This window comes from Lactuca saligna, chromosome 5, assembly GCF_052625555.1.
Source record: "Lactuca saligna cultivar CGN05327 chromosome 5, ASM5262555v1, whole genome shotgun sequence".
Classification (NCBI taxonomy): Eukaryota; Viridiplantae; Streptophyta; class Magnoliopsida; order Asterales; family Asteraceae; genus Lactuca; species Lactuca saligna.
This window is the reverse complement of record NC_136421.1, coordinates 277811944-277825879: the sequence shown is the minus strand read 5'-3', so window position 1 is coordinate 277825879 and position 13936 is coordinate 277811944. Positions and strand designations below refer to the sequence as shown.

Here is a 13936-nt window from a genome sequence, read left to right as displayed (position 1 = left end):
TATATATATATATATATATATATATATATATATATATATATATATATATATATATATATATATATAGATATATTCAAATAAAAACAGAAAATAGTGTGAGAACGTAAAAAACAGTATTTTTATGTTATTCTTCTGCAATAAATTTTGTATCAACAATTTTATGTTATTAACATGTTGATTCAAATATCCCTCCAATCACATATACCTCTTTGTTCCCTCCTCTACTATAAAACCCACCGTCCAGGAACAAAAAATGACTTCATCTTCCAAATAACACCATAGTTTGATTATTTTGTCATCGACATGTACTTTCTTTTGTAACATAACATTTTTGTAGAGGAAACATATCACCGAAAGAATTTACACGCCCCGCCGCTTTGCGCGGGTACACTGCTAGTGTATATATATATATATATATATATATATATATATATATATATATATATATATATATATATATATATATATATATATATATATATATATATATATATATATATATATAAGAAATGATCAAAAGAGAACACTTAAAAAATTGAGAATGCGACAACAAATCTAGACCAATCAATATATAAGGATATATTTGTAAATGTATATTTTAATTAAATTATAATAAATTAAATTAAATTGTACTTTCTGAAATCTAGGGATTCTGTTATCATAAAAAAATTGATTTTTTTTAATGTAAATATAATTTTTATTAATTTTTCTTTCAAAATAAAAACCTGACGTTTTTTCCTTCTACCATTTGATTTATGTGTGATTTCATTCATATATGGTTTTATAATTTTATGAAATTAATGTTTGACTATAATATGAAAAATTCAAATACATATATGTTCTGATAAAATTATATTAATTTGTTCATAAATGAATATACTAGGAAACAAATTCATACATTTATACTACACAAGCGATAAATAAGTATACTAACACTATAATTGTAATTAAATATTCTAAAACCGAATCCAGTACAATTATAATCATAATTGAATAAAACGTAACTGTGTCACACGACTTACCTTTTCCATAGCATTCTTTCATTCTTTCTATCTAATACAGTTATACTCATAGTTGAATAAAACGTAACTAGATTATGATCCGCATTAAACGCGGGGAACATAAATTAAATACATATCATATTAATAGATGATTTTGTCTTAGGTTGAATTTTAATAAAAAAAAATATTAGTTAGATTCATTTTTAAAGTTTTTGAACCAAACTTATTAGATAAAAATATTTAATATTTATATTAGAGCAGTTTGGTTTTTTAATACAGTAATTTTTAACATAAATGATCTGTGTGATCTTTGTTTTATTACAACATAATGTGACTTATTGATTAAAACATATTGTGTAGTAGTTTAATGAATTGACTTTGTTCGGTGTACCAACCCCCATGGAGGCTGTAAGTCCAAAATTTGTTTGTATATCAATCAGATCTGTTTGATGGTGCAGAATCTCAATCAAACGGATGATGTCATATCAAAATAGAAGAGAAGAACAAGAATAATAATATGAATCTTGTATGATTTGATTAGAATGAAGTTCCTTACACAAGATTCACACACTTATGCTCCTTTCTCTCTCTTTCTCTTGGCCGTACCTTACCCCTAACACTTATATATACACTTGGGGAATATGGGCCGTAAATGGGTTTACGGTCGTAAACACAACCGTAAACATACATACAACCGTAAACACCAAGTTGTTTACGGTCCTAGACTAAAAATATATTTTCCTAGAAAAGTAAAGTATAAACCAATATTTTAAACCCAACAATCTCCCCCTTGGTTTATAGCTTTCTTTTCTAATTGACCCAATAAGCTCCCCTTAAAAAGTAGCTGGCTTTTCTTGTCAATCTTCATTTGGAGTTTGGCTTCAGCTTTAATCTTCGAATTATTCACAACTTCAAGATGAACTTGATGTATCTTCAATAAATGACATCATCTCTTGTAGTTAGGCTTTTCTTCATAATTCGACATTAAACATACATTGAGTGGGGAGGCTTCTTGTACTGATTCTTAAAAGATAGCGCATTCAGCTTGAGAATTTTCAGAGAGAATGAATCTTCTGGATCACTTCAGCAGGTTCATAGATAGTAGCAGACTGATTGAGGAGGATTCAATGCAATCTATGACATAATCTTCAAGAACAGCTTGGTTGAAAGATTGAATGTTGAAAGAATAATCTTCATTTCTTGCTCCTTCGAATGAGAATTCTTCGATGATCACAGATGATGCCTTTGCTCAGAGATCTCGATACAGTCTTCATGAGTCTCATCTACATCTGAATTCACTTTTCAAGACAAAACAAAACTAAAAGAGAACTTAGCACACAATATTTTTGGATTTTTCATATTTTCTGAAAAATAAAACATAAACGAAAATATTTTTGGATTTTAAATTTTCTGATTTTTGTTTGATTTTTTTTAATTCTCCCCCTTGGTTTGAGGCTACCATAAGCTCAGTTCTTCTCAACGACCAACACCTCAGATCTTCCCATTGCGCCTAACCACATTCCCTTGCTAATAATTTCAGAGATCATTCCCGTGAATTCTTTTGCAGCCGGTTCCAGAACTTCCTGCTCATAAATGATTTGATGAGCCACTAAAGTGTGAATGTCCCTCTCACTAAATTGTAGAAGATCCCTTTTATCTATAAGATGGAAGACACCATCTTTAAACTTGATAATCGCTGAGGCCGTGGCTTCATTATACACCCAATATAGGATATTGTCCAAAGAAGCATCACAAAAATTCTTGATGATGGGAATCTTTTTGAACTGCTATGTTGGAGGCCACATGACATTTTTGATGGCCTTTTTGGTGATTGGTTTGAACACATGTTTAGCAGTCTTCAGAAAAGATTCAGCAGTCTTCATACTAGCAGATCCTCTCCTCACCTGATTTTCCAATAAAAGTTGGAAAGCTGTTGCTCAAGGATAATTAGAGGGATTGTAAAACGGAGCAGCAGACAATTCAGTAAGATCCACCTTGGTGAGTGAAGAAAAGTCATTTAGATGTTTGTAATATTCCACTGTGTTGCTCTTTCTCTTGACCAGCCAAAAATTGATTTTATCATGAAACCCCCACATACAAATTCCTGACATATCTCCATATTTATGTTGGAATTTTTTTTTCTTCTCAAGGTCAGTCACAGTTAGTTGGGCTGATCACCACGAACATTCTGATCAGAATTTTCCATGAAGAGGAAGCGTCCCCTTTTTTGGGACGTAACCTTTATCCCTCCTCGCTTAATAGTGATTCGGGGCGGAGCTTGTGCAGGTTCCATCTCAAAGCGGTTAACGACCGTTGTGGTTCTAAATAGTACATTATCGGTCTGTTCAAAAGTTGGAGAGTAGATGGGGCAGTTATAGGAGCCTGAGAAACACTTAGGCCTTCAGCTGCTGTCTGAAACTTATCTCCAAATTCAGCAAAAATTCTATTCTTCAGATCAAAGTAGCCAACCGAAAGAGCACCAAGGTTGATTTAGAGATCAGAAATTTGTTTGGTCTTTTGAGCATTGTCTTGCTGAATTCAAGAAATTTGATCAGACTTTAAGGAACTTTTAGCTTCAAGCACGGAGATACGAGAATCAAGGTCCTCAATTTGAAGATCCTTTTCTATTATTTTCTGTTTGAGTACAATAATCTCCTCCCCGAGCTCTGGTTTTGATGTGTGTTCCCCCTTCAAGTTGCCTTCCCCTATAGATATACCTTTTTCTCAAGAGGGAAGGTCTGTTTCATTTTCTGCTAAGAACCTGGCAAGCCTTTCAGAGGCAATATCATGCTCAGGCCTTGTAGGGGAGACATTCCCAGGAGCTGAAGAGCTCCCATCTTCAAAGGTCGTTCATGCTTGTTCATGATCAGGTTCAACTGTAATGGTTGGAGTCGTGGTTGAAGTAGTAAGTGTGGGTCGAACAAGTTGGATCAAATCCTGAATCAGTACCCCTGGCCTTGGATCTAGTCTTCTTCTTTATAATGAAGGCACATAGATATGTGTCTCAATCAGATCACTCGTAGACGCCATAGATGTAGGAATTTCAACGTTTGGGGGAGGAAGCCCTGAAGTTGAATCCATAGGATTGGAAGTGCCGGCAGTCTGATTAACCAATGAAGGCGTTGCTTCTTGAACATCATCACCAAAATTTTTAAAGAATGATTCCATGTCTTCGTGTGACGGGCATTAGTTGTCAACAAAAATCAAATCAAGATCTAAATCATCATGTGGAGACAAATAACCCCCCAAAAGAGAATCATCATCTTCAAGATCTTCATCATCATTATCAACATCTTCACTTTTACTGTAGTCACTCTAAACATGCACATACATCAACTCATGTTCCTGGGCCACAATTGCAACCAGAGGAACTCTACTCTCTTCATGTCCCGATACCGTTATCACATCATCATCAACTTCCATACGATCAGATGCCTCATGAGATGCCGAAGCTTCACTAGACTCTGCGAACATGCTAAATTTCACCAGAGGATATTTGCCTTCAAAAGTAACATTACCCTTATGGTTTTGCTTGATCTACCCAATGGTATTTGGTCCAAGAGACTTTATGGCCAAAATTTCACCTTCTTTAGTAATCTCCGAAAACTGCTCGTTGATAATTATTTGGAGAAACCTTGGATACATCAAAAACTTGTCTCTTTTCTTTCCTTTAATGTTCACAACAAGCTCATCCAGAATAAATTTTGAGAAGTTAAAGTCGAGTCCAGCAGCAAGAGCAACAATAGCTCCTGCGTTTCTTAACAACATCTCATATGCACCAGATCTTCTCTCTGAAATGTAGCTCACAAAAATATGAGCTAGAAACCTCCAATGAGGTGGTAATAGCTTCTTTAAGGTATGAGGAAATTCACCCTCATAACCTATTTTTGCTTATGAGATCTTGAGCTTGATCCAATTCAATCTCTGTTGGAAAGCTTGATTGGTCATCAATTTTCAGGACATCTCTGATTATTTGCTCTATAGTAGTGATCTTGCATCCCTTAACGTGAGCTTCAATGAACACAGAGCCTTCATTCCCTTTCTTTACTATTGCAGATTTCCAGTATTCTCTTATTAGAATTTGATAAATTTCTGGATTCAGGGTCAAAGCTGTAGCCAAGCAGCATTCCTTCAAGCCTTGAATCATGGACTTGAATTCACTATGAGCAACAGGAGGTTTAGCCAATAGCATCGTAAGTTTGAGACTTTCTGCAAATTTAAGTTCTGCCATTTTGACCTACATGAACTGAGTCAAGTGAGAAAACAACAATAATACATATATTTTGTGCAAAAAGTTTTGATTTTGACTTTAATTTAAAAAAATTGAGTTTTCGGCTAGAAGAGGGTTTACGTTTGTAAACGGGTTTACAGTCGTAGACACATTTACGGCCGTAAGCCCTTCATTGACCGAAAATGCCGAGAAACCCATTTTTCGATTTCAGCTTCAATCCAAAGTTAGTTTCTTGTTAGAACACCTTTGTGAAGGTCGGAATACACATACCTACACATTCGAACTATCAATTTCGAGATTAATCACAATTTTTAATGAACGATGAACAGTGATTTTGAGAGCTTAAGCATGTTTACGGCCGTAAAGAAGAAAAAGTCAACAGAAAGAGTTTACAGCCGTTAAAATGAGTATTTATACTTGGTCCAAGAGTCATGGGCTGCCCATTTCAAATCCAAGTCCAATACCCCAAAATTTTTAAAAATAATACATTTTGAGGATTTTAAAAATAAAATAAAACAAAATAAAATCTAAAAATTTTAAACTAAAATAAAAACTAATTAAAATGTTAATTTTAATTTTAATTTTAATTTTTAGCAAAATAAAAATAAAATAAAATAAATAATCAATGAGTTAACACTAATTTTCTTTTACCAAAGTTGAGTTTGAGATCAAAGTTCTTAGACATCTTGAATTCGTTTATCAGTACCTTCTATTTCATGAATAAATTTGGTCGATTGTCGGTATTGTGGTCCACTTAAACACGAAAATTTGTTACAAGATTAGGATATACTGCAAGTGACAAGACATTGTGACTTTGCAATTCTAACCTAATTCCTAATGACCATTCATCTTACGATAACCAAGGATATTGTTGTCCACTTAAATTAAGCAGCGAGATCTACAAACAACCTATTTATTGATTGATGTTAGATGTATTAGAACATGTTTCCCGCTTCCTGATATACACCAACAATCAAGAACTTCCGAGGCACTTAGGTGAGCAGACAATTATTATGGGAGAAGACGGATTTAGAGTGCATATGTTGTACACCCAGGTCGGATCTTTCAATCAAGCAAAGGGTGAAGCATATGTCTAACTAGAGTCAGAGGGATTGAGAAGTAGAATGGTGCATATGCTGTGTACCATGTCAAATTATCAGTCATGCAGAGGAGACATCATATGACTAACAGACAGAAAGAATGGCATAGAGGTATATGCAGAGAGACAGAGTTACATATGCTGCAATCCAGATCGGATCTTCCGATCACGCAGAGGAGGCAACATATGACTAAAAAAAAGCAAGAAAATAATCTTCTGCAGACCTATTTTATCAAAATTTCCGCGACCGTCCCGTCAATATTGGAATTAAGGATAGAGTCCATATATCGAGGAAAAGTTAAGCCACGGTTCTAGATACTGATTATTTAATTTTATCCGTAGATTCCCTTGTATATGTCTCTGCTCAACCTATCCGAGCGTCATATTATCAGGCTAAATGGATCTGTCTAGGTCAAGATTTGTCAAGTCATTTAATTCCTTAAGTTCATCTATGCCTAGTCAAGTCCAAATTAAAACTTTCGTGCCTACCAGCGCATCGAACATAAAGCCTAGACAATTCAACTTTGATACCTTACACAAATTCAAATTACCTGTTATCACCAAGTTTATATCACTTCCCAACACACATCTACAAAGCAAGGACAACACACTATTTTTGGGTTTTTCAAATATTCTGAAAAAAAAATAAAACAGAAAATTTTTTTTTTTGGATTTTGGATTTTTTAATTTTTTTGTTTTGGTTTTTTATTATTTTTCCCCCTAAATTTGTGCATGGAAGAGAATGAAAACTAAATGTGCAAATTTAAAATAACCTAAAAACAAAAATTAATCCTCAAAGCGTATCATTTTCAAAAATCCAACAAGCACATTGAATCGAGCTTTGTTAAAAGGTTTTGTGAACAAATCCGCCACATTATCAGCAGTGGGAACTTGTTCCAACCGGATGAGCGAGCGGTCATAAGAATCTCTGATAAAATGCACTTTGATATCGATATGCTTGGTTTTTGAGTGTTGGACAGGAGTAATTTGAATTGCAGCCTCATTATCACAAAAGATGGGGGTTTCTAGAAAATTCAAACCATAATCCAGGAGCTGATGTTGTATCTAGATAACTTAAGAACAACAAGCTGAAGCGACTACGTATTTCACCTCTGCTGTTGAGGTGGAGACAGTATGTTGTTTCTTGCACTGCCATGACACCATTATATCAATGAGAAATTGACATCCTCCAGATGTTGATTTCCTATCAAGCTCACAGCCTCCATAATTACTATCAGCAAAAGCATATAAATCAAATTTAGAATTTTTCGGATACTGATAATTGCATATTTAGTTATATATTAAGCATAGATTTTTATCATTTATTAGCTAAATTATGGCATTTCATGGACAAAAGATACTTAAAAGTGTTTGAATTATGTTTTCAGTCCACAGTTTAAGCTTGGAAGCAAAAGGAAGCAGGAGAAGCGGTTTGGAGCTCGGGAATCAAACAAAGAAGAAAAACCACTAAAAATAGCACCTACTCGGCGAGTAGGGTCGCCTACTCGGCGAGTCCGAGCGAAGGATCGAGAAGATAAGGACTTCGTGAAAAGATAAGGACTTCGTGACTTACTGTACATGGGATTTAAGTGATGGACTCGGCGAGTTGGGTAGAATCTATATAAACGGTTTCCCAGATCGACATTCAACATTCTGGAACCCTTGGGGAGAAGTAAGCTGCGAACCAGAGCCAGGAGAGACATGAAGAACGAAGATACTTAATCTTTTGTTTTCCATTATGGCTAGACAATTAGAATTCGTTTTTATGCTGTTTATTACCTCAAACAAGCGCTAAAACTCTTAAACTTCTGTTCGGGGATACAATATTGATACTATGGATTGATTATTATTGTAGGATTAATTCAATATTGGTGATTTGTTGATTTTAGCTTGTTAAAGAACCTTATGTGTGGATAACAAATATTTTTCTGGTAATAGGAAGATAATTAAATAGTATGAACATATTTTTATTGTCAACCTCATATGTTATGTGACCACTTTGTCATATGTGTAGGATTAATGAACATGAAACTATAATTAATAAGAAAAAATAAGTAAATTCATGTGTGAGCTTGTATGATGACCATCAACAAGAATTTAACTAAACGACCAAATTAGTTAGCAGTTACATGTCTAAATTAACCCGAATAAATAATCTAGTGAATTAAATTGAATTAGACAACTGATCACTGTTTGAGTTAGTTTGTTCTCTAAGGATTAGTGCAGCGAATGTGAATCTGATCAATTGAATCGGTAGCCAATAGAAGAATTAATCCATTGCACTATTGCCATAATATCAACCATAGGATCAATTGAGTTGAACTAAACAGAAGTCCTTCTCATTACTGAAGTTAGTTAAATCTTTGCTTCTCTAGTTCTTTTTAGTGATAGTAATAAGTTTCTAGTCTCGTAAAACTAGAGAAAAAAACCCCCTACTTATGAATTAAATTAGATAAAATTAGTTTTTAGTATTAATTTACCGTTCCCTGTGTTCGATACCCTATTTATTTAGATTTACCACAATTGATAGGTCCACTGCCTTTGTCTGTTTATTTTAAAATTAAAAGTAGGTTTAAAACTAGCTCGTTTCACACACATCAAGTTTTTGGCGCCGTTGCCGGCGAACGGTTCTAAATTAGCACTAAATTCTAGTTTAATCGATCCTTTGTGTGGGATTTATCTTACAGAAAGTTAATTCTTAGGTAATTTAGTAACTAGTATAAGTTTTAATAAAAATCCGTTTTTAGAAGTAATTTGAATTTTTTTTTTCTGTTTTTGGCCTTCAACTCGCTGAGTGCACTCGTGCCGACTCGGCGAGTTCATCGCTGTTCACAGCTTAGTTTTGTTTTTGTTCTTTTTACGCGTTTTTGTTTTGCTTGCAGTTGCTTCATGACCCGAGGATCTGATACACCTCTGGTCCCTCCTCTCGAAGACCCGGAATCCGCATTAAGGAGGAGCAAAGGAAAAGTCGTTGGAGAATCCGCTTCTTCAAAGAATTCGCTGGTAAAGAACCTCAAGTCCATTTTCAGCAAGAAGAGGAGCAGCAAATCAGGAGCATCCAACGCCTCTTTGACAATTGAAGACTCAATTAAAGAAGACACCGAGTACGAGATCGAGGAAGAAGAAGAACCCACATACGAGCACGAATCCGATTTGGAAGACGATTTAGCTATCACTATGGCTAATATCGATGAAGTACCCATGGGGGAATGGAAGAAGAGGATGCGCGATGACACTGGCCTGGGTCTTGTGCAGCCCGCAATTCCCGCTACCGCTACTTTCGAGCTAAAGGGTTATATCCTTGCCCAACTCAAGGAGATTCCTTTCTATGGGAAAGACCACGAAGACGCCTACAAGCACTTGAATGAAGTAAATGATGTGGCCGACTACTTTAATGTACCAAATGTGCCACACGAGACCCAGCTACTTCGCATGCTTCCAGTCACATTCAAGGGTGTTGCAAAGGATTGGCTCAAGTCACTTCCTCCCGGATCGATAACCACATGGGCCAAGATGAAAGAAGAGTTCATAGACCATTTTTGTCCGCCTTCCAAAATAGTCAAGTTAAAGAAAGCCATTGCCAACTTCGAGCAACAACCGGGAGAATCTCTTTATGAGGCATGGGAAAGGTATAAAGGTCTTCTCAGAAATTGCCCACACCATGACCTTAATAGCCAACAAGAAGTTTCCATCTTCTACGATGGAGTTAATGTCACCACAAGGCAATTGCTCGATTCGCAAGGCCCGCTCACAAGGAAGCCGCCCCCCGAAATTAAAGGATTAATTGAAGAATTCTCTAAACATTCTAGAGAATACCACAACCCAATAAACGAAGTAAGCAGGGGGTAGTGAACTTGACAAGTGATGGCATAGCAGAGATTATGGCTAAGCTCGATAGTTTAGATAGAAGGATGACAAAAATGGATCAAACAATCCATGCTATTCGAGTTGGATGCGAGAAATGTAGTGGGCCTCATCTTACGAAAGATTGCGACTTAGATGAAAATGGAATCAAAAAGGAGCAAGTGTTCTATTCAAGTGGCGACAGTTACGATGAGAATTGGTGGAAACCAAAGAAGGAATGGCTCCCATATGAAGAATACAAGAAGGCGAAAGAGGAGAAATACAAACAGAAGGAGAGGGGTTTTTATCAAAGGGAAGAACTGGTTATGGAAAAGAAGACCGATTTAGAAGAAATGTTCACTAGATTTATAGCTACGTTTGAGAAAAGGCACAACGATCATGATGCTGCAATACATGAGACTAGAAATATACTTCGGAATCAGCAAGCATCTATTCTCAACATTGAGAAACAACTAGGACAACTTGCACAACAAGTGAATGAGAGACGACCGGGTCAACATCCAAGTAAAACCGAGAATAATCCGAGAATGGAGAATGTGAGTGTTGTGACCTCCAACTTTGGAAAAATTCTCACCCCTGCACAAAAGATGTCCAAGGTACATGCAGAAAAGAAAGAAGAGTCGGATCCAACAAAACCCGACCCGACTCGCCGAGTCCCTCTAATGGACTCGACGAGTCCATGCCCTGATGATAAAATTGCTGGTTCCTTAAGGCCTTACAACCCTCCTCTACCATACCCAATCAAAGCCATACCTGCTAAGAAGGTTAAAGCATACAGAGCTTTCATGGAGCATGTTAGAGCCCTTCAAGTAAACATCCCATTTGTGGAAAAAATGTTTCAAACACCTAAGTATTTTAACTTGTTGAAAGGTCTCTTTGCTGCTAGAAAAGATTTAGCTGAAGTCGCGGAAATAGTAATGAGTGAGCTACCTGAAAAGAAGGGAGATCCGGGAAGCATCATAATTCCTTGTCAATTTGGAAATGTACTTGCCACTCAAGCGTTGACCGATTCTGGTGCAAGTATCAACTTAATGCCTTTCTCTTTCTTCAAGAAGCTGAATTTATCGGAGCCAAGGCCTGTTAATATGAAGATCCATCTGGCGGACAATACAATTATTCAGCCAAAAGGTGTTTGTGAAGATCTCCTCATTAAGGTCGATAAATTTATTTTTCCCGTGGACTTTGTGGTACTTGACATGGAAGAAGACCCTGAAATTCCAATTATTTTGGGGAGGTCATTTTTGAATATCGCGGGTGCATTAATCGATGTATGCAAGTCTACACTTACGTTGAGGGTAGGAGATGAGACAACAGTGTTTAAAGTTCTACCAGAAGTTAAGCAAGAAGAAGAAAGAAAAGAAGAGATTTCATTCATTGATTTAGACGATGAGGTACTAGAAAAAGAACTTGCACTTTTGCAAGAAGAAAATCCAATTAAGTTTTTGCTATCCTCTGGAGGTAATGAAGATATTGACAAAGACTTGGAGGAGATAGAGAAGCTGCTGAAAGGAACCGATTCGGAAAACACAGAAAAAAGTGAGGAACACGACTTGACTCGCCGAGTCCCTTATGACTCGACGAGTCCAATCGAAAACCTCAGCATCTTGGACAATTTAGACCTGCTTGTTACCAGCTCTCTGCATGTTCTGGACAAGAAGAGTTTCTCTAATTCTTTAGCAGATCAAGCAGCGGAAGGAGGAATGGATGGTGATTTTCAATGTGTTCAAGTAGCATGCCTTGACACGATAATACGAGATGATCTGCTTGAAGATGAGGAAAGCCTTAGAGAAGAGAAAAATGCAAGGAGAGATGATGCTGATCAACCATTATTTACCAAGCCTCGGGCCTGAGTTTTCACCAATTATGAAGTAATTCAATTTACGGAAAAGGAAGTGAAAAGAGGGTGCGAGAGGACGGGGTAAAGAAGAAGAAAGTGAGGAAAAAGTAAGGCCATGTAGTTGAAGATGATGCTATAAGAAAGAAGAAAGAAGACTTGAGACGAGATTACAAGAAAAAGATACACACTTACAAGACGAAGTACAAACCACAAAAGATTGAGCGTGGGTTCCCGATGCAGGAAAATGAAGAAACGTAGAAGGGAAGGAGTCCAGCTGACGACTCCTTAAAAAAGAAGCGCTTGGCGGGAGGCAACCCGTTATTAGAGTTTGCTTTCTTTCATTTTCTTTCGTTTTAGTTAATTTTTGTTTTTATGATTTTATTTATCTCCCAAATCGTCAAACATGACTGCTTGAGAGTGCATATGGACTAAGTGTGGGGTGGAATGAGTTTTTAAAGGCAAATTGATTTTGTTTTCTGAATTGTTTATAAGAGACTCGACGAGTTTGACCCTGACTCGACGAGTTGCTTCCAATTCCAGACAAGTTTAAAAATCACGACCAGACTCACCAAGTCTATCCCTGACTCGACGAGTTTGTTTTATTTATAGAAAAGATTTTTTTTTACAATCGATAACTAGGGTTTTTAACCCTACTGAAATCAGTTTCACCCCTTCACTCGCCGTGCGCCCCATTTGTGATCTCTCTCAAGCATTCATCAAAGTCTACACTCCTTCTTCATGATTTTCGATTTTTATCACCAAATGTACTTATTCTTTTTTCCTTTATTCTATTAAATTCATGATCTTTAAGATGATCTAAGGTGTCAATTTCATAGAATACCCGATTTTGAAGTTTAGTGAATTTTTAGGGTTTTGATTTAGTCTTAATTATGTTATTTTGGATGGTTATTATTGTCCTAATACATCTTAGAAACATCCCTGGACAAAACCCCTGAAGAAATTTTGAGGTTTTATGGTCAAATTTTGATCAACTCGCCGACTGACTCGCGCAGTTCATACGACTCGCCGAGTCGTTCGTGGACTCGACGAGTCTAGTCGGGGACCCAGATGAGTTTTGTTCTTAATGGTTTTATGTATTTGCTGGTTGTTTGTTTTTTATTTTCTAGGTACAATGTTTTTTAGAGGACAAAGCTCGAGAGGAAGCCAAGGAGATTTTCCTTGGTTGAATTTTCCTCCAATTGAATCGGCCTCAACGATGACGAGATAGAAGAAGAAACTAGCTGATATAAAAAAGAAGGAGGTGTATGTACCTAATCGGATTGATTGGGATTGGTTGCAAAATGTTCAGTATGAGGAGGAGTTAGCACCTTATATTTTGAAGGAGTTTACATATGAGGGGGAGACAATGATTTGTGATGGATGGAGTAGAGTTTTTAGAATTCAAGAACCGGTGTACCGGGAACTTTGCTGGGAATTTTTCTCCACGATGTCTTTTCGTGGAGGAGATGACTGCTACCACCCCACAAGTCGGCAAGACCACTCGCTGTGTGGTCGGGCAATATTCATACTACTCGCCGAGTCTGTTCTTCGGACTCGGCGAGTCCGTGCCATGCAATGACTCAAACTTGCTCATAAGGTCAGATCCAGTCCATTAACTCATAGATCCAGTCCTTCCAAGCTTATTTAGCACGTAACGTCACTATCTTGATGCACATACAATCTCTATATGACCATATATGATGTTTTTGTCTCAAATACTACAACTCAAGGTCATAAACTCCATTGCTATACATAAAGCTTGATGAGTGAGGCTCTCTGGATCTCTATGGATCCAGATCCAGAGCCTCAACACAAGAAGAGAACTATTTGGCATCAAATCAACCCAATAATGTCCATAAGAAACCCTAAATCCCATTATACTTCACAAAACAGAAGATAAGCCG

General features: G+C 36.5%; 1 non-coding gene across 1 annotated transcript; it reads right to left on the bottom strand.

The window, feature by feature from the left end:
• Positions 1-9892: 9892 nt before the first annotated feature.
• Positions 9893-9999, bottom strand: LOC144999200 (small nucleolar RNA R71). The gene has a single exon (XR_013660719.1). It is a non-coding gene; the product is annotated as a small nucleolar RNA R71 (small nucleolar RNA).
• Between the last annotated feature and the right edge of the window lie 3937 nt (positions 10000-13936).